This window comes from Schistocerca gregaria, unplaced genomic scaffold (genome assembly GCF_023897955.1).
Source record: "Schistocerca gregaria isolate iqSchGreg1 unplaced genomic scaffold, iqSchGreg1.2 ptg000514l, whole genome shotgun sequence".
Lineage (NCBI taxonomy): Eukaryota > Metazoa > Arthropoda > Insecta > Orthoptera > Acrididae > Schistocerca > Schistocerca gregaria.
In genome coordinates, this window is record NW_026061915.1 from 864,237 (window position 1) to 884,569 (window position 20,333).

At 42.1% G+C, this 20,333-nt stretch overlaps 1 non-coding gene across 1 annotated transcript; it reads left to right on the forward strand.

The window, feature by feature from the left end:
• The first annotated feature begins 12,941 nt into the window (after positions 1–12,941).
• On the forward strand, positions 12,942–13,016 carry Trnat-ugu (transfer RNA threonine (anticodon UGU)). Its single transcript has one exon. It is a non-coding gene; the product is annotated as a tRNA-Thr (tRNA).
• The last annotated feature ends 7,317 nt before the right edge of the window (positions 13,017–20,333 follow it).

Consider the following 20,333-nt stretch of genomic DNA (forward strand, 5'->3'; position numbering starts at 1 on the left):
TTGACATTAAGTCGATTCGATAGCAAATGACGAAAAGGGGCGGATTTGTTAGGTTTGTACTACATATGAACACTTTTCTCATTGTCCCCTGCAACGTGGCTGCTAGACCCTGCATGCAAAATCTTAAGGTCCTAGCTCATGTCCAAGGCTCCAAAGAAGGCTAAAAAGTAAAAAATCGATAACTAATCTTGAATTGTCCTGCTTCTTACTGGCTATTACATCAACTTAGTAGCTTCTTCTGTGTTCCACTATGGTGTTTTTAGTGTCTCCGAATATCGCAGCACGCGTCATAGCCTTCCACACGATAAATGTAACCGTTTCAGAGAGTAGAGCTGCCAATGTGACGTTCTGTCATTAAATCGATTCGATAGCATATGACGAAAACGGGCGGATTTCTTAGGTTTTTTCTACATATAAATAGGTTTCAAATACTCCCGTGCGACGTGGCTGCTAGTCCTCCCTGCATGCAAAATCTTAAGTTCGTAGTTCATGTCCAAGCCCCAAAGCCGACTAAAGAGTCAAAATCGATAACTTGAATTGTACTGCTTCTTACTGGATATTACATCAACTTAGAAGCTTCTTCTGTGTTCTACTATGGTGCTTTTAGTGTCTCCGCATATCGCAGTACGCGACATAGCTTTGCACTCGATAAATGTAACCGTTTCAGAGAGAAGAGCGGCCAATGTGACCATCTGACATTAAATCGATTCGATCGCAAATGACGAAAACGGTCGGATTTGTTAGGTTTTTACTACATATGAACTCTTTTCTCATTGTCCCCTGCAACGTGGCTGCTAGACCTCCCTGCATGCAAAATCTTAATGTCCTAGCTCATGTCCAAGGCTCCAGAGAAGGCTAAAAAGTAAAAAAATCGATAACTATACTTGAATTTTACTGCTGCATACAGGCTATTACATCTACTTACTAGCTTCTTCTGTGCTCTACTATAGTGCTATTAGTGTCTCCGCATATCGCAGCACGCGACATAGCCTTCCACACGATAAATGTAACCGTTTCAAAGTGTAGAGCGGCCAATGTGACGAACTGACATAAAGTCGATTCGATAGCAAATGACGAAACCTGGCGGACTTCTTAGGTTTTTACTACATATGATCACTTTTCACATTCTCCCGTGCAACGTGGCTGGTAGTCGTCCCTGCATGCAAAATGGTAAGGACCTAGCTGATATCCAAGGCACCAAAGAAGGCTAAAAAGTCAAAAATCGATAAATAAACTTAAATTGTACTGCTTCTTACTGGCTATTACATCAACTTAGAAGCTTCTCCTGTGTTCTACTATGGTGCTTTTAGTGTCTCCGCATATTGCAGCACACGACATAGCTTTGCCCACGATAAATGTAACCGTTTCAGAGAGAAGAGCGGCCATTGTGGCGATCTGGTATTTCGTCGATTCGATAGTAGATGCCGAAAACGGGAGGATTTCTTAAGTTTTTACTACATATGATCAGTTTTCACACATTCTCGTGTAACGTGGCTCCCAGACCTCGTTTCATGCAAAATCGTAACGTCGTCAGTCATATCCCTGGCGCCATAGGCGGCTAATAAGTCAATAATCGATAGCTAAAACTTGAATTGTACTGCTTCTTACTGGCCGATTACATCAACTTAGAGCCGGCCGCGGTGGTCAAGAAGTTTAGGCGCTCAGTCCGGAACCGCGGGACTGCTACGCTCGGAGGTTCGAATCCTGCTCGGGCATGGATGTGTTTAATGTCCTTAGGTTAGTTAGGTTTAAGGAGTTCTACGCTCTAGGGGACTGATGAAAACAGATGTTAAGTCCCATAGTGCTCAGAGCCATTTGAACCAATAACTGTGTTCTATGGAGTTGCTATTAGTGCCTCCGCATGCCGCAGCCATGGACATAAGTTTCCAGACGATAAATGTAACTGTTTTATAGAGAAAAGCATCCAATGTGACGATATGTCATTACGTCGATTCGACGGCAATTGACGAAAACGGGACGATTTCTTAGGTTTTTACAACACATGAACACTTTTCCAATTCTATCGTGTAACGTGTCTTCCAGACTTCGTTTCATGCCAAATCTTAAGGTCGTCGGACATGTCTGAGGCACCAAAGCCGGATAATAAGTCAATAATCGATTACTAAAACTTGAATTTTACTGCTTCTTACTGGCTGATTACATCAATTTATAAGTTTCTTCTGTGTTTTACTGTGTTGCTATTAGTGCCTCCGCATACCGCAGCACACAAAGTAAGTTTGAAGACGATGAAGGTAACCGCTTCACAGAGAAATTTCAAATTCTATTGCCTGCTCATATTGTTTAAAGCAGGTTGCTCTAAATGCCCAGTGGATCTGATTCCATTGATACCTATTCTAAACAATCTCGGATTTGTAAAGACCAAGCTCTGCTTATACTTATAGTCTGGGAAGTTGACATATCTTAGACAGTAAAATATGATGGTTAAAGATGTCCACTGAGTATTCCCATATACACTGAAGTTAGCTTTGAACAACAAATTATTAATTGGCCACCTACTCTTGACTCAATAGCTACTAAGATCTTTCACTAGTGAAGGAGGTGACGACGTTGTTATGTCCACTAGAGCCTTCTGTAGTTTGCTGAAAATGATGTGATATAATGTGCCTTGTGATTTTCTGTGGAGTTCCAGAGTAAGTTCTATACTGGTGCAGGACATTCATTCGTGCTGTTCTCATTCGAGGCAATCCTGGATTCTGAATCTCAAGCACCAGAGGATTATAAACAGCAATGCAACCTCTGTCTTCCAGGCTGTGCACTATTTCAAAGTGCTCTGGTTGACAGTCTCTTCTCATTGTGCAGTGCTTGTAGATTATTGTAAATGGATTATCTGCATTATTTAGAACATCTCATTCTAAACTTTCTAAAGAACAAGACTTTTCTGTCATGACCACTTTTTGTGTGAGGTGATAAATACCAGGAATTTGATTGCATTTTGAGAACCTAATGGTAACTAACAGTATTGTCTATGTAAATTAATGGAACTGGATTTTTCCTGAGGTCAGCAGTTTTCCGAAGGTCGTCGTTTTTCCCGAGGTCGTCGTTTTTCCCAAGGTCGGCGTTTTTCCCCGAGGTCGGCGTTTTTCCCCGAGGTGGGCGTTTTTCCCCGAGGTCGGCGTTTTTTCCCAACAGCGGCGTTTTTCCCCGATGTCGGCGTTTTTCCACGATGTCGTCGTTTTTCCCCAAGGTCGGCGTTTTTCCACGATGTCGTCGTTTTTCCCAAGGTCGGCGTTTTCCCCCGAGGTCGGCGTTTTCCCCCGAGGTCGGCGTTTTTCCCCGAGGTCGGCGTTTTTGCCCCGAGGGCGGCGTTTTTCCCCGAGGTCGGCGTTTTTGCCCTAAGGTCGGCGTTTTTCCCCGAGGTCGACGTTTTTTCCCGAGGTCTGCGTTTTTGCCCCGAGGTCGGATCAAAGATTTTTTTTCCCGAGGTCTAGAAATCTATCGATATATTGAAAATCCAAAGTATTTTCATGTATGTAGACTATACTGTTATGTCATGTCATCTTGAAACATTTATCCGACCACTAGATAATGGTATTTATCAAGATAGCGATATATTTCGTTATATCTATTTATTTCGATAATCGTTTTCTTAGGGGTACAGATTTATTTTGAGACGTCCATACTTTTCCCATTATCGATTCTATTCGATATATCGACTTACGTAGATGCGCACATTAAATCATGATATCGATTTATTTCGAGATATCTATCTATATTGAGGAGTCTATTTATTTCGAGATATCGATTGATTTAGAGTATCCGATTATATCGAGATATCGATTTATTTTGATATACCGACACAATTAAGGTTGTCTATATATTTCCAGGTATCGATATATATCCATGTATTGGTGTACTACAGATATCGATTCATATCGAGATTTCGATATAATTCAAGGTACCTCCATATCTCTAGTAATCCATAAATTTCTAGATATCGCTATTTTGAGAGATATCTTTATATTACGTGGTACCAATATATTTCGAGATATCGATATATTTCTGTACCTCAATTTATCTCGATATGTCGACTAGCATCGAGATTTCGGTCTATATGGTAAGCCGAAATGCGTCTAGATGTCGATATACTTCGGGATATCGACTCATTTCGGTGTAGCGGTTGTTTGGAGGTGACGATTTATTTCGAGGTTTCGATTTATTTCACGGTGTCGATTTATTTCGAGGGTTGCGATTTTTCGAGGGTTGCGATTTATTTCGAGGTGGCGATTTATTTCGAGGTGGCGATTTATTTCGAGGTGTGGATTTATTTCGAGGTGTCGATGTATTTCTAGGTGACGATATATTTCGATGTTACTTGTCGACTGCATCAGCTTAGAACCTATTTCGTACAGAGTGGTGCGACTGCATACCTCAGCAGGCGACATTGATATCCAGACGATGAATTTTACCGTTTCCGAGAGAAAAGCGTGCGATGTGATGAATTGGCACTACTTCATTATGAAAACAAATGACGAAAACGTGAGGTTTTCTTCGGTTTTTCTGCCACTGCTGCCAACTTTCAGCCCACCCCCTCCTCCCCTTCCCCAGTCGTGGCGATCAGCTTTTGTGATGGAAATGGACACAGGAAAGTAATAACGTTCCATGAAATCCCATTCTAGGGACGTTCAAGGGTAAATGTTCCAGACGGTTTATTTGCATTAAGACACGCATACTGCGCATCTACAATGTCACATCTGCCAGATCGTTTCTATTGTCAACAGTGGAAAACAAAACAGCGTACTGAAGAAGCCATAGTGAGACGCGGTTTTTGGTAGACGAAATAATAGGAATACTCTAGCCATTGATAATGATGATCTAATGAGAATTCTGTTATTGTTTTGAAAGATGCATTTAAATATGCATTGAACGTAGCTCCAAATTATTTTGAGAATTATAATTGCGGTATTATGAATCTACATTGGAGATTTTGTAATGCAAAACATTTCGATCTGAGAATACTTTACGTGATAGTACGGCATTGACCTTGTGTGTCATTAGGGTAAAGTTAATTTGCCGCCATTCACATAAAATTTATCCGCCATTAACATAAAATCTATTTTTCAGCGTACTGCAATAAGGACTCACTTCAGATGATTGGACAATTAAAGAGAACTCAAACCGTTATTTTAATAGTATTCGTAGGTCCATTGCAGCATTTACCGTGGACAGTCCCTGAGCCTAGACTGTCAGTTTTATGTAGGGAGTACTACTTTAAAAAAGCACTCCGTGTTCAGGTCACAAGTGGCCAATCAGGACCATCCGACCGCCACGTCATTCTCACTGAGGGTGGAGGAGGAGCTGGCTCTCCCACTCGTTGTGGTAGTTTCCTTTGACTGGAGCCGCTACTATTCGGACGAGTAGTTCCTCAATTGGCATCGGAAGGCTGAGTGCAACCCGAAAAATGCCAACAGCGCATAGCGGCCCATATGGTCACCCATCCAAGTGCCGACCACGCCCGAAACTGCTAAACTTCAGTTATCTGACGGGAACCGGTGTATCCACTGCGGCAAGGCCATTGCCCCTACCACTTTTTATGATATTTTTGATCGTAGTTCAGGTCTGATGGCTGGGAAGAATGGACGTTTACCATGTTATGCACATTTATATTTTCACTACGTCGACACAGCTGGTCCAATTACGACCACAGGTGATGGTAGCCATAATGATCGTGCCAAGCATCCCGTGTACATTAGTTACACCCAAGTGTGTGGGCATCACAGCATTCGTGACATTTAAATTTGTTACTTCTTTGCTACTATATTCGCAATAAATTTTGCAGACAGTATCCGCATATGACGCTGAATGTACCTACAAAATTATATCATTGTACGACACATGTTTCGGGAGATACGTCATAAAAACTCAGGACAAGGCCAGACGCTGCATAGTACGGACGTGGACGCACAGCTCTAAATAAATGCCTGGTCAACACCAAGCTTTTCCGCTAGTCATCTATAAAGATAAAAAATCCCCAATATTGTCTACCAGCGTATTTTTGAAAAACCTTTATTTTGTCATCCATTTTTTTCCTGTAAAAATCGTAAAAGCCGTGCATCATTGCGTTTTTAAAAAGCGTTTCTTATTGTCATCTCTTTTTATGTATTTTAAACCATATATCGCTTGTGTAACCTGTGGCTACAAGTCCATTCCCTTTATGGTGTAATCGAAATAATAAACAACGCAAAAAAGTGTGGGTCAATTTCTTCCTCATTTTTCGGAACTTCTGATAATAGTAAATCGTTGGCTCTTTGAGGGCGTGGTAGGTACATACAAGAGATTAGTGTAAGATTAGAATTTGGGTTAGATGCAGTGCCAGGAGGTTCTGTTTCTATCTGGCTAGCTTCAGAGTACTTCACCATCTACTAAGTGATGCGTTTCATTGTGAATGGTGTGTTCTGTGCTAGGTCTACCCTTTTACTGCACAATGCTGTTCCTTCGATGCTATTAAAACCAGGATGTTATCAAAATATATGCACAGTGGCAGACTGGAGTCTGCAGAAATATTTCCAGTGGTGGGGAGGGGGGAAGGCGCGTCGGGGCTGGAGTGCATGATTCTGAAACTGGCACTCTGTGTACAAATCAGCTGGTCAGTTACGAGGTGCATCAAGCTACAAGACCCTAACTCTATAAGCGCTACAACTGGCCAAAGCTAAGGTTTATCAGTATTGTGGAGAATTCTTATCTGGAAGAGTATACTGTAACGAATAAAAACTCTTTACTCCAGATTCCAGGGAGGGTTGGGGGCGATGGGTGAAAGTGCCCTTTTGCCTATCCTCCCCTCCCGACCTCCTCCCCTCCCCCTCCCCTTCACCCTCGCAGACGCCAATGGCTGGCCCGTTCATTTTGAGAACATCAGAGCTCCAGTAACCTTTCTGAGAAACTGCTCTTGTTGTCCTTGTGCGTCAATCTTACCACTCAGAACACCAGTGGGAATGTTGGTTATCGCTGAAATAACTGGTTTTCGGCTCTTATCAGTTTCCCAACCCTTCTTTAAGCTAATTGTTAAAGCCCGTCACAATACCAGTTCTTGTAATAACCGATTTTCAGTCTTTTATTTACATTATTTTCTCTAGTAAACGTAGAAATCAAACAAAGATTAAACAATTTTTACTTTCTCAGTTTCTTGATAAATGGAATCAAAATGTCAAATTAAATACCCTTATGATGACCTGCAGCCGTTCAGAACGAAATTAGAATTATATTAATACCGTCAGCTGCTCACGTGTGTCGATATATATCAACGGCGACAGGTGACAATGTGTGCACGTCTGGGACTCGAACCCGGGATCTCCTGCTTACATGACAGGTGCTCTGCCCATCTGAGCCACCGAGGGCACAGACGATAGTGTGACTGCAGGTACTATCTCGCGCACACCTCCCGCGAGACTCACATTCTCACCTTGCATGTCCACAAACTACATTCGTAGTGTCCCACACCGACACACTCATTACTCGTGGAACACATTCTTACCAAGTCCAGTTCGGGGAATACGTGTGCATCTTCACAGAAGAAGGTCATGGCTGGTATTGCCAGAACCATATACTTATATTGATATGGACATGTCTTCCACGAGGAATGAGTGTGTTGGAGTGGGACTCTACGACTGTAGTGTATGGACATTCAAGGTGAGAATGTGAGTCTCGCTGGAGGCGTGCGCGAGATAGTCCCTGCAGTCGAACCATACACTGTGTCCTCTGTGCCTCAGATGGATAGAGCGTCTGTCATTTTAGCAAGAGATCCCGGGTTCGAGTCCCGGTCGCGGCACACATTTTCACTTGTCCACGTTGATATTTATCAACGCCCGCGAGCAACTGACGGTATTAATATAATTCTAATTTCTTTAAATTAAATAGTCAAATAAAACTTTGTCCGATCTTCGCTGCTGGCGAGTGCTTCTATACTACAGAAAACTGGCAATATTATCCTACTGATTATAGTTTTTAGAAGCTCTGCTCAAAAATTATATTGTAATCGGTTATCACAGCACTATGCAGGCATTACGTATAGTCCAGCGATAAAGAGTGAAAACTGCGGCAGGAGAACTCTCTTTTTCGTTTTAATTTCTCTGTTTTTAAGGGCTAAAAGCAGATAACGGCATACTACGTAGACACAGCAGCAGATCAGGCACTTTCTACTTTTATCCAGAACTATGAATGATTTGTTAAATTTTAACTTTTTTCCTTGTATGATGTCGCAAGTCGACCAAATCTAACTTTGTTCTTCACTCGTACCGCATATCGTAAAATACTTCCAGACTTCCAGATGGTGCCATTCTATGTTACAACTGACGTTCGACAACAGCGAGAAACTGTGTCCAGTCTCGCGCTCTGCTTGTATAACAGGCACAGTATTGTCTCGGCAATGTTGGACCAATCCATTTGTTGCTCGTTTCTATCAGCAGTGTTATTAAAGTGGCATACATAACTTTTCCCATTTTTTTCTGTAATAACGCCGTATTTCAGTGCTATGGAAATCTTACGAATAAAAATTACTCGTCTTTTTTTAAAAAGGTTTATTTGAAAACTAAAAATTTTACTACGACATCTGTGGCTAATTGATATATCTGTTTTTACGTGGTTATCAGGAAAAAATGAAAAGATACTTGTTATAACCGAGAGCAAACAAATACTGAAAGACATCGGTTATTCAGAACTAAAATACCCATGTCGTTTTAACTGATCGGTTTTTCTATCTATAAACTGCAGTGTCGCCATAGAAAAGTGTGTCGCTCCATCAATGTCCATAGCAACTTTGAGATATGTGTTTATGCGCAATATCGGCAAATGGAAACACGAAGAGGTAATAAGCACCTGAGCGATAGAATTTATTTCACAGTGAGAAAAGTCGAGTCACAGGCAAGACTGAATCACTGTAATAGAAATTATATGGAAAGCTGTGTAAAGGAAAATTTCCAGTTCTTTCGTGGATTCCAAAATTGAAGCAAATTCCGGGACACCAAGGTGACATAGTCTTATACGGATAGTATTCCATGACTAACGTAATTGGCCCATATACTGTACTGGTATACGGATAATATTACACGACTAACGTAATTTACCTGAAATAATTTACAAACATGTTACTGTAACATTCGCTACTACTCATTACGCTAATTCACCTTCAGCCATTAAGCGCAAATCTCAGTTATGATACGTGCGCCAAACAAAAATTTATCAACCTAGTAACTCAAGACAACTACAAACGATCATTGTGTGCAAAATAAATAGAACACTTCATAAGAAGAACATGACGGGTTTGAATCATTCCCACCGCAAAGGATGAAAAATTCAGGCTCGCACACAAGACCACTTGATAACTAACCAGAAATTCAGATTAGTTGTAGCTTCGGTGACAATCGCCTTTTTTACATTTTCCCCGTAAACTAGATAATTATGAAACGTAAGCAACTACTGTAAAATATCTGCGGCAACGGCCTTGCCGCGGAGGTTGCATCGGTTCACGTGGGATCACCGAAGTTAAGTGCGTTGTCGGGCGTTGAAGGCACTTGGATGGGTGATCATCCAGGCCGCCATGCGCTCTTGCCATTTCTCGGGGTGCACTCAGCCTCATGATGCCAATCGAGGAGCTACTCGACCCAATAGTAGCGGCTCCGGTCAAAAAATACCAACATAACGACCGGGAGAGCAGTGTGCTGACCCCCTCCCCTCCTGTTCGCATCCTCCACGGATGATGACACGGCGGTCGGATGGTGCTGTCCCAGTAGGTCACTCGTGGCCTGAAGACGGAGTGCTTACAAAGCAAACTACCCTCCAGTGGATGGTCGTACTACTGAGACCTTGATGCCTGGCATCAATAACAGATGGCAGCACAAGAGGTTGGCTTACGCCTACTGCCGAATTTTGCGATCTGTCGTAAGCCTGCGTAAGCACGTAGGGCCTTCCGTCTTAAGTGCAAGCATATCCATTGCGTTTTCTGTCAAGCGACTTGAGTGGAATATTTCATTATTTCTGAAATTTTATAGAAATGTTTTTCGTTGTATATCCTCACCATCGGTACTGAATTTACTGTAAATTACTTGCTCACTTTTCGGAACTTCCGTTCATAGTAAATCGATACTATTTGAAGCCGTGGTAGACACGAGTCTAGTGTGCTTCACCTTCAGCACCTTCTGTGTCAGTCTCGGTTAATATGTCGCTGATTTCACAACGAACAGTTCGTTGTCTACTGAGTATACTGTCTGTTGCACGACACTATCCCTCCCACGCTGCTAAATGTAGGTCGTCGGCAAAATATGACTGCAGTGGAACAAGGGCGTCTGCAGAAATTTCCCCAGGAGGTGGTGGTGGCATTGGTAGTGGTGTGTGTGTGTGTGTGTGTGTGTGTGTGTGTGTGTGTGTGTGTGTGTGTGTGTGTGTGTGTGGAGGACTATTACTATGAAACTCACACAGTCCAGACCGCCAAGGAAAATAAACCTTGAGATTTGGAAAGAGTGTTGATCTTATACCGCTTATACTGCATATTTCAAAATTCCACCTCTAAGGGGGAGACGCAGGACATGAAAGGATTTCTGAATCATGTAGCTATTAAGGTAATTTTGAAGCTAGGCATACGAACATTTGTATCTGGTTTCTAGGTCAGAAATAAAGAAATATGTGTTCCAGTATCTTTGGGAATTTAACCTCTATGAGGTGAAATAGTGGATGAACATTTTATTTTGAGATAAATAATTATGGAAGAATTATGAAAGTATTTTTAAGGCTACATCTACGAAAATTGGTATTTGACTTCAAGGCTACAAATAAGAAAATACGTGTTGCGGTGTTTTTGGAAGTTCAACCCCTAAGGGGATGAAATAGAGTGAGCTGGTGCGTTTCTGGCGCCAGTTTCCGTCGATCGTTGTTTCGATCTTTGAGTCGCGGTCCAGAGGACACTGCTCCCTAAGCGACTGTAGTAGTTCTCTGTGCAGCCCAACATCGGGCTTACCACGCTTACACTGGACACAGTTGCCAACAAATCGCCTGCCATCGCGATATAGGTTGGGCCAAAACATGTATTCCTGAACTCGGTTCAAGGTCTTGAAGAACCCCAAATGACCCCCGTCCGCCGACTCGTGGAAATATCTGAGTGCCATGCTAACTCGTTCCTGTGGAATACAGACCTTCACTTGGCCACGGTTGGCTCCCCCTTTACACAAGAGGCCCGCACGAAGGCAACAGCTAGTGACGACGTCGCCATCCACAAACTGCTGCATATTCGGTCCCCACCCGGCGTCCTCGGCCTGTTTGCCGGCTAAGTCGAAGAAGAAGCCGGGTGTCTCGGAGAGAAGGAAATTCACCCCCAGATCCGGCTCCACGTTTCTGAAAATGGTTCATTATGAAAGCATTATGAAAGCATATCTGACAATTCGTATTCGGCTAATCTGTTAAAATTTTTAAAAACTACGTGTTTCACTGGTTTTTAACTTCGAGCATAAGGGGATGAAAATTTTAATGAAATATTTATTGCGTTATATTAAAATATTTTAAATCTGCATCTACGAAAACCGGTATTTCACTTCTCAATTAGATATAAAGAAATATGCGTTATACAAACAAGAATACAAACGGCTTGATTAACAAAAACCTTGGACCCCAGCTGTCAGCATTGCTTTTTGGTCATTCAGCAAAAGACCATGCTTCAACGGCGTTAAGTTTAGAAAAGTTTAGAAAGTGTTGCAGTTTATAAAAGACATAAAAAAAACGATTAAAGAAAAAATGCTTTGCAGACCATGAACGGTCTAAGTAAGTAAAGAAGCGGATGATAAGCTAGCTTTTTATGCAAATAAGTTGGTCAGTTTAAGTTCCGAGACATGTCATGCAGCAGGAACGGAATCCTATAGTTGCTACGATTGGCTAAAGGAAAAGTTTTGCAGAATCACGCGAAATCACTTCTGCAAGTGGCTGAGAATCTCGTAATGAATAAAAATTCTGTACTGAGAATTCCAAGGTGGGAGAGGCGAGATTCCTCCCCCCCCCCCCCCCCCCCCTTCGCCCTTCTCAGAATCCTATCCTTCTTTACCTACAGCAAAAAATAAATAAATAAATAAAACTAGAGAAATTTCTACTGTGAAACTATTTGCATACAAGAGAACGGCCATTAAAATTTAACTCTTCAAAGTTTTAAGCCCTGCCCCGTTCGAAAATTCAATTTCTTTGTAGTTGCATTTTTTAAAGGTGTACTTGTCTAGACTCCTGGAACGGAAAGGTTTTTTTTTTTTTTAATCCGTGCTTTACAAAAGTTTCTACAGTCCATTGTTTGAAGCAGTGTCACGGCTGCCATGAGCCGCGCGGGGTACCCGCCATGTGTCCAACGCCTTGTCACGGTTCGCGCGGCTCCCCCCGTTGGAGGTTCGAGTCCTCCCTCGGGCATGGTTGTGTGTGTGTTGTCCTTAGCATAAGTTACTGTAAGTAGTGTGCAAACATACGGACTGATGGTTCAAATGGCTCTGAGCACTTTGGGACTTAACATCTGAGGTCATCAGTTTCCTAGAACTTAGAACGACTTAAACGTAACTAAATTAAGGACATCACACACATCCATGCTCGAGGCAGGATTTGAACCTGCGACCGTAGCGGTCGCGTGGCTCCCGACTGAAGTGCCTACAACCGCTCGGCCACATCGGCCAGTCTATCATGTATTCTAGAAGAGCTGTACGGTCGTCAGTGGCGCCTGTTCTTTCTAGAACAGTTACTATCTTCATATCTATGGTTAAACGTCACCCAGCCATTGACCTTCGTCTGTGCGAATGCGCACAGGCTACCGGAAATCTTACGGGAATCGTCACCTTAGTGTGAGCCTGTAATGAGTGGATGGACAAATACCTATTAAGTACATTACGTAATCGGATTGTGGGCGGTTCGGGGTGTGAGTCTCACGGGAAGCGTGCGAGGGATAAATTCCTGCAGTCGTGCTGTTCATTTGTGCCCTCGATAGCTCAGATGGATTGAGCGTCTGCCTTGTAAGCAGGAGATCCTGGGTTCGAGTCCCAGTAGCGGCACACTTTTCAGCTGTCCCCATCGAAGTATATCAACAACACCTGTCGGCAGCTGAGGGTTTCAATTAATTATCAGTTGTGTAGGTGATTCGATGAACCCTTTGCCAGGCACTTAAATGTGTTTTGCAGGGTATCCATATAGATGTAGATGATAACTTGTCCCGTGTCTCACGTGCTCAAAAGGATTCATACTGCAGAATGCATGCAAACATACTCACCGAAAATCCGGACGAATATCAAGTGCAGGCTGCCGAGTGCTGCATATCCAGCTTAGACAGATCGGCTTTTCCTGCCAAGAAGAACAGGAAGTTGCTGTCTAGGAACAATCAGAGGTAGAGGAAGGGCTGATAAATACTCCTTGAATTGCTGACTAAACGTAAATAACGAAAATACATTTTTGGTAAAAATTGGTCAAAACATAATCGTTTGCGCTCCGTATTGGATTAGCTGTTTTGAATATTGAAAATCTGACTTCAGATTCGTTTTCAGCGACATTAAGAATATATGTGTAACACTCAGTTCATGCAAATCGAAGTAATAATATAACTAAATGTTTTCCCTAAACTTTGAACACTTTTTTTTTTCGAGTAACGATTTTCTCAGAACGGCATGCAGCATAAATTAAAAGTGGTTCGATCTCTTAACTTCTACCTCTGACCCCTAAAAGTAAACACTTTTCATAGGAACTTATAGCTATAATATGACATTTGTTAATATTAACTAATTTTTGTGTAGGCATAAGGAGTGAAACAAACCCCTCAAAATCGAACTCAAAGTTCGAATTAGCACTGTATCGTTAAATTTAAGGTTGTTTCATTGCGGTTAGATATGCGCTCCCATTAATTTTATGTATTATCGACTGATGTTATCCATTTTCAAGTTCAGAGAAATAATGTAGTATCAACTGATGTTACCCATTTTTGAATTCAGGTAACATCTGAGGTGCCACACTGCACGCACTCTGCGTACTCCAGTCTCGCAAGCCCTTGATCAAATCATAATTACGGGCGCCATTTTTTATTGAAAATCTAAAATTAAGCTCATAGTATTGTCACTCGTAATTCCCAAACAGATCGTTCGAATGTATTTTCATTGTCTCAAAAAAAATTTCAAATTTACCCTTTTTTGCTCATTTGTATGAGAACCTGGCCGTAACGCCGGAATATAGTCACTAGATTTTTTTTCAGAGACGCTGTACGTTCTGCGCGTGTCGAAGGACATTCCTCAGATATTACTGTGTGTGTGCTACTCAGTCGTGCCATTTAAGTGTACATCTTTGCATAGTTTTCCTTTCACGATGTAAACAGTGTTCCGCTCAGTTGCTAAGTGGCCAGTGAGTGGTTCCGAAGGTGTCGGATGTGCGGTGCGTTCGGTCTGCTTGGACAACAGCAGACTGGCGTGGTGCGATGGCAGAAGCAGACACTGAGGGAGCTAGCTGCTGGGACGCCAGCGAACAATTTATGCCAAGTAAGACGAAGAGGACTATTCTAAAATTACGAGCCGTCTAAAAAGTGTTTACCATTGGTAAATCTTGCTGTTGAGTCTGACAAAACTGACAGTTTTTCCTAGAGATACAGGAAATCCCCCCACCCCCACTCAATGAATATTTGGTTGTGATGACAGGCCGATTGGTAGTGTAGCCCGAGATCTAAGTTAGGTTGGAAAGTGGTAATTTGATTGAGAGTTGTTTACGCCAACGATTATGAATGCCGACTAAACGTTGTGCGAGCAGATTGCCCTGTAGCGTAGCCTAGTGTTTCCGTCCGCGCCACATTTAACACACTTTCTCTAACTGTGTACAAAAGTCTCACAACAGCCACGATAACTACGTTTCTGGTGGGGGGAGGGTAGAGTCCACTATGTAACTTTCACGGCAAATTTTAGTAACCGCATAAACTAACCGAAATAGAAGCGTCATTTTAACTTTATTTCCTTTTGTGGGAAAATAATGGTTCTCCTCTTTTGGCAGCAACTGTAATATGTAGGCGACTTATTAGTTTTTTTTAAACTCTGAATCATGATCTCAATAGACGCAGTGCTTTTTTTACGTTACTTGATTTGTGGTCTATAGTAAACAATGCAACGAATTGGTAAATTCTTTGAAGTTTGACGTATGTTACATAGACGACGTCTGCAATGTTCGTAAGGCCAAGTTTGCATATATTCGGTGTCTGTTTTTTGGCCATGTACTGTATAATTAAGGGGAGGAGGATTATGTTCAAGGAGCAGTGCATTAGCAGTCTATGGAGAAATTGAGAATTTGGATCTAACGAACGGCATGCTCGAGCAGTTCGTGATATTCTGTTGACCACTGTGTAATTCGGACACAGTGATCATTGCCTCTCCCTAGTAACCAGGGGACTCGGGTGCTAATCCTGGTCTGGCACAAATTTTCAACAGTGCCCATTGACTAAAGTCTGTGCCCATTGTCAGCTAATATCATTGTTTCGGTGTTAAATAGTATTTTGTTCGCGATACGTGGTTTAGCTTTATCATGGATAACAGCTTTGAAAAGCGTACAGGTTATATTGATATTCGCTCGTCGTTAGTCCAAGGCAACTATAGCGATTTATAAACACAGTTGTAGTTCGTATTAAGCCCACATACGTAATTGTGTCCTGTGTTTCTTTACCAAGAACTACTCCGTAAGTAATTCCCCTGTAGTGGTATTTTGTTATAGTATTTTGTTTAAATATTTATAGACTGCAGGCTTGGATGAAATATGAAACACATATCCGAAGTTCCTGTTGATATTGCAGATACTGTTTCATCCGTACTAGGGGCCAAAACATTTCATCAAATACAGAAGGACACAATTTGTCTCGAGATTTAGCAATTTTTCGTAATAGAGGCCTTGCGTCGATATGTTTTTCTCTAATTCTTGTTTGGATTTAATCTTAAAACACACTAACTCTTCCACCACTTATTCGATATGTGTTTTCATCCCTTTCGTAGCCTAGAGTTCCTAAACGGTCGATAATATTAATAATTTCCATTCTCAATTTTATTTTCTGTAAAATCTCCTGTTTATGGTTATTGCTCACATGTTTCACGTTCTCACTTTTATTATTTTTATTTTTCTAGTTTTGTGCCTTGTAGCCAAATTTTCTTTGAATCTGGTTTTCAATTCTGAAATAGTAACAGTTGCAGGTCAAGAGAAGATTGCGGTCTATTTGAGGAGAGTGGCTTGGAGATTTTTTATAACAGACGTATACAGGTCATGGGGATCCTTACCTATATACATTTACTTCGAGTGTGATGTAGCCCATTCTCTTGTCATGATCTCGGCTGTATCGTAGCACATTGTCTCGGTTAGGTTGGAGATTTCTGTTGAGAGTTGCCGAAGTCAACGAAAGTGATTACAAAGTAAAGACTGTGCTAACAGAACGATCTCTAGCGTAGTCCAACACGTTCTTTCTGTCCTTTTAAAGCCTCTTTTAATTAAAAATAACTAAAGCTGCAAGATACAATCACAAAAACTGTATTACGTAATAGAGTAATCCCAGACTATTGTTGTGTAAGTTGTGTGCGTACACTATTTTTTTTGTTAGTGAATATACACTTTTTTACTCATTTGCTGGGTTTCAGTTTTCCCCATTTTCTGGCAAAAAACCTTTTCCTGTGAAGGGCCCATTAGCTTGTCGGTTATATTTGTGACATTCTCGACGGTCAGTAATTTCGTGATAGTCCATCCACCGGCGTCATTGTTAACATCGGATATAGATTTAAGTATTAGGAAGGCTAATATGAAGCTAATGCATGAGTAGGTCTAATAATTAATAAAAATAGGAATGCGGGTAAGCTACTACATACAGCATAGTGAACGCATTGTTGTGGCCAAGATAGCCACGAATCCCACGCCTACCAAAGTCGTAAAAGTAGTCCTCAGATGATGAAGAAATTGATGGAATGTGTGATGAGATAAAAGAAATCATTCAGATAGTGATGGGAGATGAAAATTTAATATTAATGGGTGACTGGAATTCGACAGTAGGAAATGGAAGAAAAGGAAACGTAGTAGGTGAATATGGAATGGGGGTAAAAAATTAAAGAGGAAGCCGCCTGGTAGGCTTTTGCCCAGAGCATAACTTAATCATAACTAACACTTGGTTCAAAAATCATGAAAGAAGATTGTATACGTGGAAGAGACCTGGAGATACTGCAATATTTCATATAGATTATATAATGGTAAGACAGAGATTTAGGAACCATATTTTAAATTGTATGACATTTCCAGGGGCAAATGTGAACTCTGATCACAATATATTGATTATGAACTGTAGATTAAAACTGAAGAAACTGGAAAAAGGTGGGAATTTAAGGAGATGGGACCTGAAAGAACTGACAGAATCAGAAGTTTTAGAGTGTTTCAGGAAGAGCATTAGGGAACGATCTACAGGAATGGGGGAACGTAATACAGTGTGATGGGGGATCTGAGTGGTGTACTGTCAAGGGGGAGGGGGTTCCTCATGGATCAGTGTTGGGGCCGCTATAGTTCCTTATTTATATAAATGATATGCCCTCAAGTATTACGGGTAACTCTAAAATATTTTTGTTTGCTGATGACACTAGCTTGGTAGTAAAGGATGTTGTGTGCAACATTGACTCCGTTTCAAGTAGTGCAGTACATGACCTCAGTCCATGGCTTGTAGAAAATAAACTAACGTTAAATCACAGTAAGATTCAGTTTTTACAGTTTCTAACACACAATTCAACAAAACCTGACGTTTTAATATCACAGCATAGGCATATGATTAGTGAAACTGAACGGTTCAAATTCCTAGGTGTTCAAATAAATAGTAAGGTGTTGTGGAAAGCCCACGTTCAGGATCTTGTTCAAAGACTTAATACTGCCATTTTCACTATTCGAACGGTACCGAAAGTGAGTGATACTTCGCCAAGTAAATTAGTCTACTTTGCTTATTTCCATTCACTTATGTCGTATGGTATTATGTTTTTGGGTAACTCTTCCCATTCTAGAAGGATATTTTTGGCTCAGAAACGAGAGGTTCGGGCAAAAAGTGGTGTGAGTTCACGAACCTCTTGTCGACCTCTGTTCAGGGAGTCTGGGTATTTTGACATTGGCCTCTCAATATGTATATTCCTTATTGTCGTTTCTTGTTACCAATATTAGTTTATTTCCAACAATAAGCAGCTTTCACTCGGTTAATACTCGGGAGAAATCAAACCTCCATTTGGATCGGACTTCCTTAACTCTTGTGCAAAAATGTGTGCAGTATACTGCTGCATCCATTTTCAATAAGCTGCCACTCGAATTCAAAAATCTTAGCAGTAATCCACGCGCTTTCAAATCGAAACTGGAGTGTTTCCTCATGGGTCACTCCTTCCATTCTGTCGAGGAGTTAATTGAAAAATTAAGCTGATTCTCATTGTACTGCTGATAGCGTTTGCTTAAACTTATGGACTGATTTTCTCTCAGGTTCATGAACATGTATTTTTATCTGTTATTACTTTTATGTTGTAAGTTCATGTGTCGCCCTAACCGCCGTCTGCTTCACGTCTGCTGTGCAGCGAGCTACCTTAATTTAAGTATTAACTGTATTTTTCTTACTTGTCACTTCTTCTTCCGTGTGTTTTTGCTTTTGCTGCCTCGGAGTGTAGCGGCAGTGGGGAGTCTAGTGCGTCGCATGGTGCACCCCAGGTGTTAGATGCTTCACCCACTGTCCCTGCTGTCGAGACATCTTCGCGGGTACCGGGCGCGGCTGGCCACCCTCTCCCCAAGGGGAGTCGCGGGTTCAGCGGCGTTCGCGGCGCACGAGGCGGAGGGTCAATGTGGAGGCTGGCCGTGTGGCATCGCCCGCTCTGCCTGTGAATGGACATGTGGCTGCTCCTTCAGCAAGGTCCGAGCAGGCACACGGGGGGAGGGGTTTATTAGTTATTGGGAGCTCCAACGTTAGGCTGGTGATGGAGCCCCTTAGGGAAATAGCGGAAAGGTCGGGAAGAAGGCCAGTGTTCACTCTGTGTGCTTGCCGGGGGGTCTCATCCGAGATGTGGAGGGGGCCCTACCGGCGGCGATAGAGAGCACTGGGTGCACCCGACTGCAAATTGTTGTTGATGTCGGCACCAATGACTCCTGCCGTCTGGGTTCAGAGGTCATCCTCAGTTCGTACAGGCGGTTGGCGGAGTTGGTGAAGGCGGAAAGCCTCGCTCGCGGGGTGGAATCAGAGCTAACTATTTGTAGTATCGTTCCCAGAACCGATCGCGGTCCTCTGGTTTGGATCCGAGTGGAAGGCTTAAACCAGTGGCTCAGACGATTCTTCGGAGAGCTGGGGTGCAAATTTCTCGACCTCCGCAATGGGGTGGAGAAATGTATGGTCCCCCTGAATAGGTCAGCCGTGCACTACACGCCGGAAGCGGCTACGAGGGTAGCGGAGTACGTGTGGAGTGCACATGGGCTTTTTATTAGGTTAGAGAATTCCCTCCCTAGGCCCGACAAGACGCCTCCTGAGACGCGGCAAGGCAGGAGTAGGCAAAATGCGACAGGGAATAACAATATTAATGTGCTAATAGTAAACTGCAGGAGCGTCTATAGAAAGGTCCCAGAACTGCTCTCATTAATAAACGGTCACAACGCCCATATAGTACTAGGGACAGAAAGTTGGCTGAAACCACATGTAAACAGTAATGAAATCCTAAACTCCGATTAGAATGTATATCGCAGAGAAAGGCTGGACAGTAAAGGGGGAGGCGTGTTTACAGCGATAAGAAGTGCAATAGTATCGAAGGAAATTGACGGAGATTCTAATTGTGAAATGATTTGGGTGAAGGTCACGGTTAAAGCAGGCTCAGACATGGTAATTGGATGTCTCTATAGGCCCGCAGGCTCAGCAGCTGTTGTGGCTCAGCACCAGAAGAATAATTTGGAAAATATTTCGAGTAGATTTCCCCACCATGTTATAGTTCTGGGTGGAGATTTTAATTTGCTGGATATAGACTGGGAGACTCAAACGTTCATAACGGGTGGCAGGGACAAAGAATCTAGTGAAATATTTTTAAGTGCTTTATCTGAAAACTACCTTGAGCAGTTAAACAGAGAACCGACTCGTGGCGATAATATATTAGACGTTCTGGTGACAAACAGACCCGAACTATTTGAATCAGTTAATGCAGAACAGGGAATCAGCGATCATAAAGCAGTTACTGCAACGACGATTTCAGCCGTAAATAGAAATATTAAAAAAGGTAATAAGATTTTTCTGTTTAGCAAAAGTGACAAAAAGCAGATTACAGAGTACCTGACGGCTCAACACAAAAGTTTTGTCTCAAGTACAGATAGTGTTGAGGATCAGTGGACAAAGT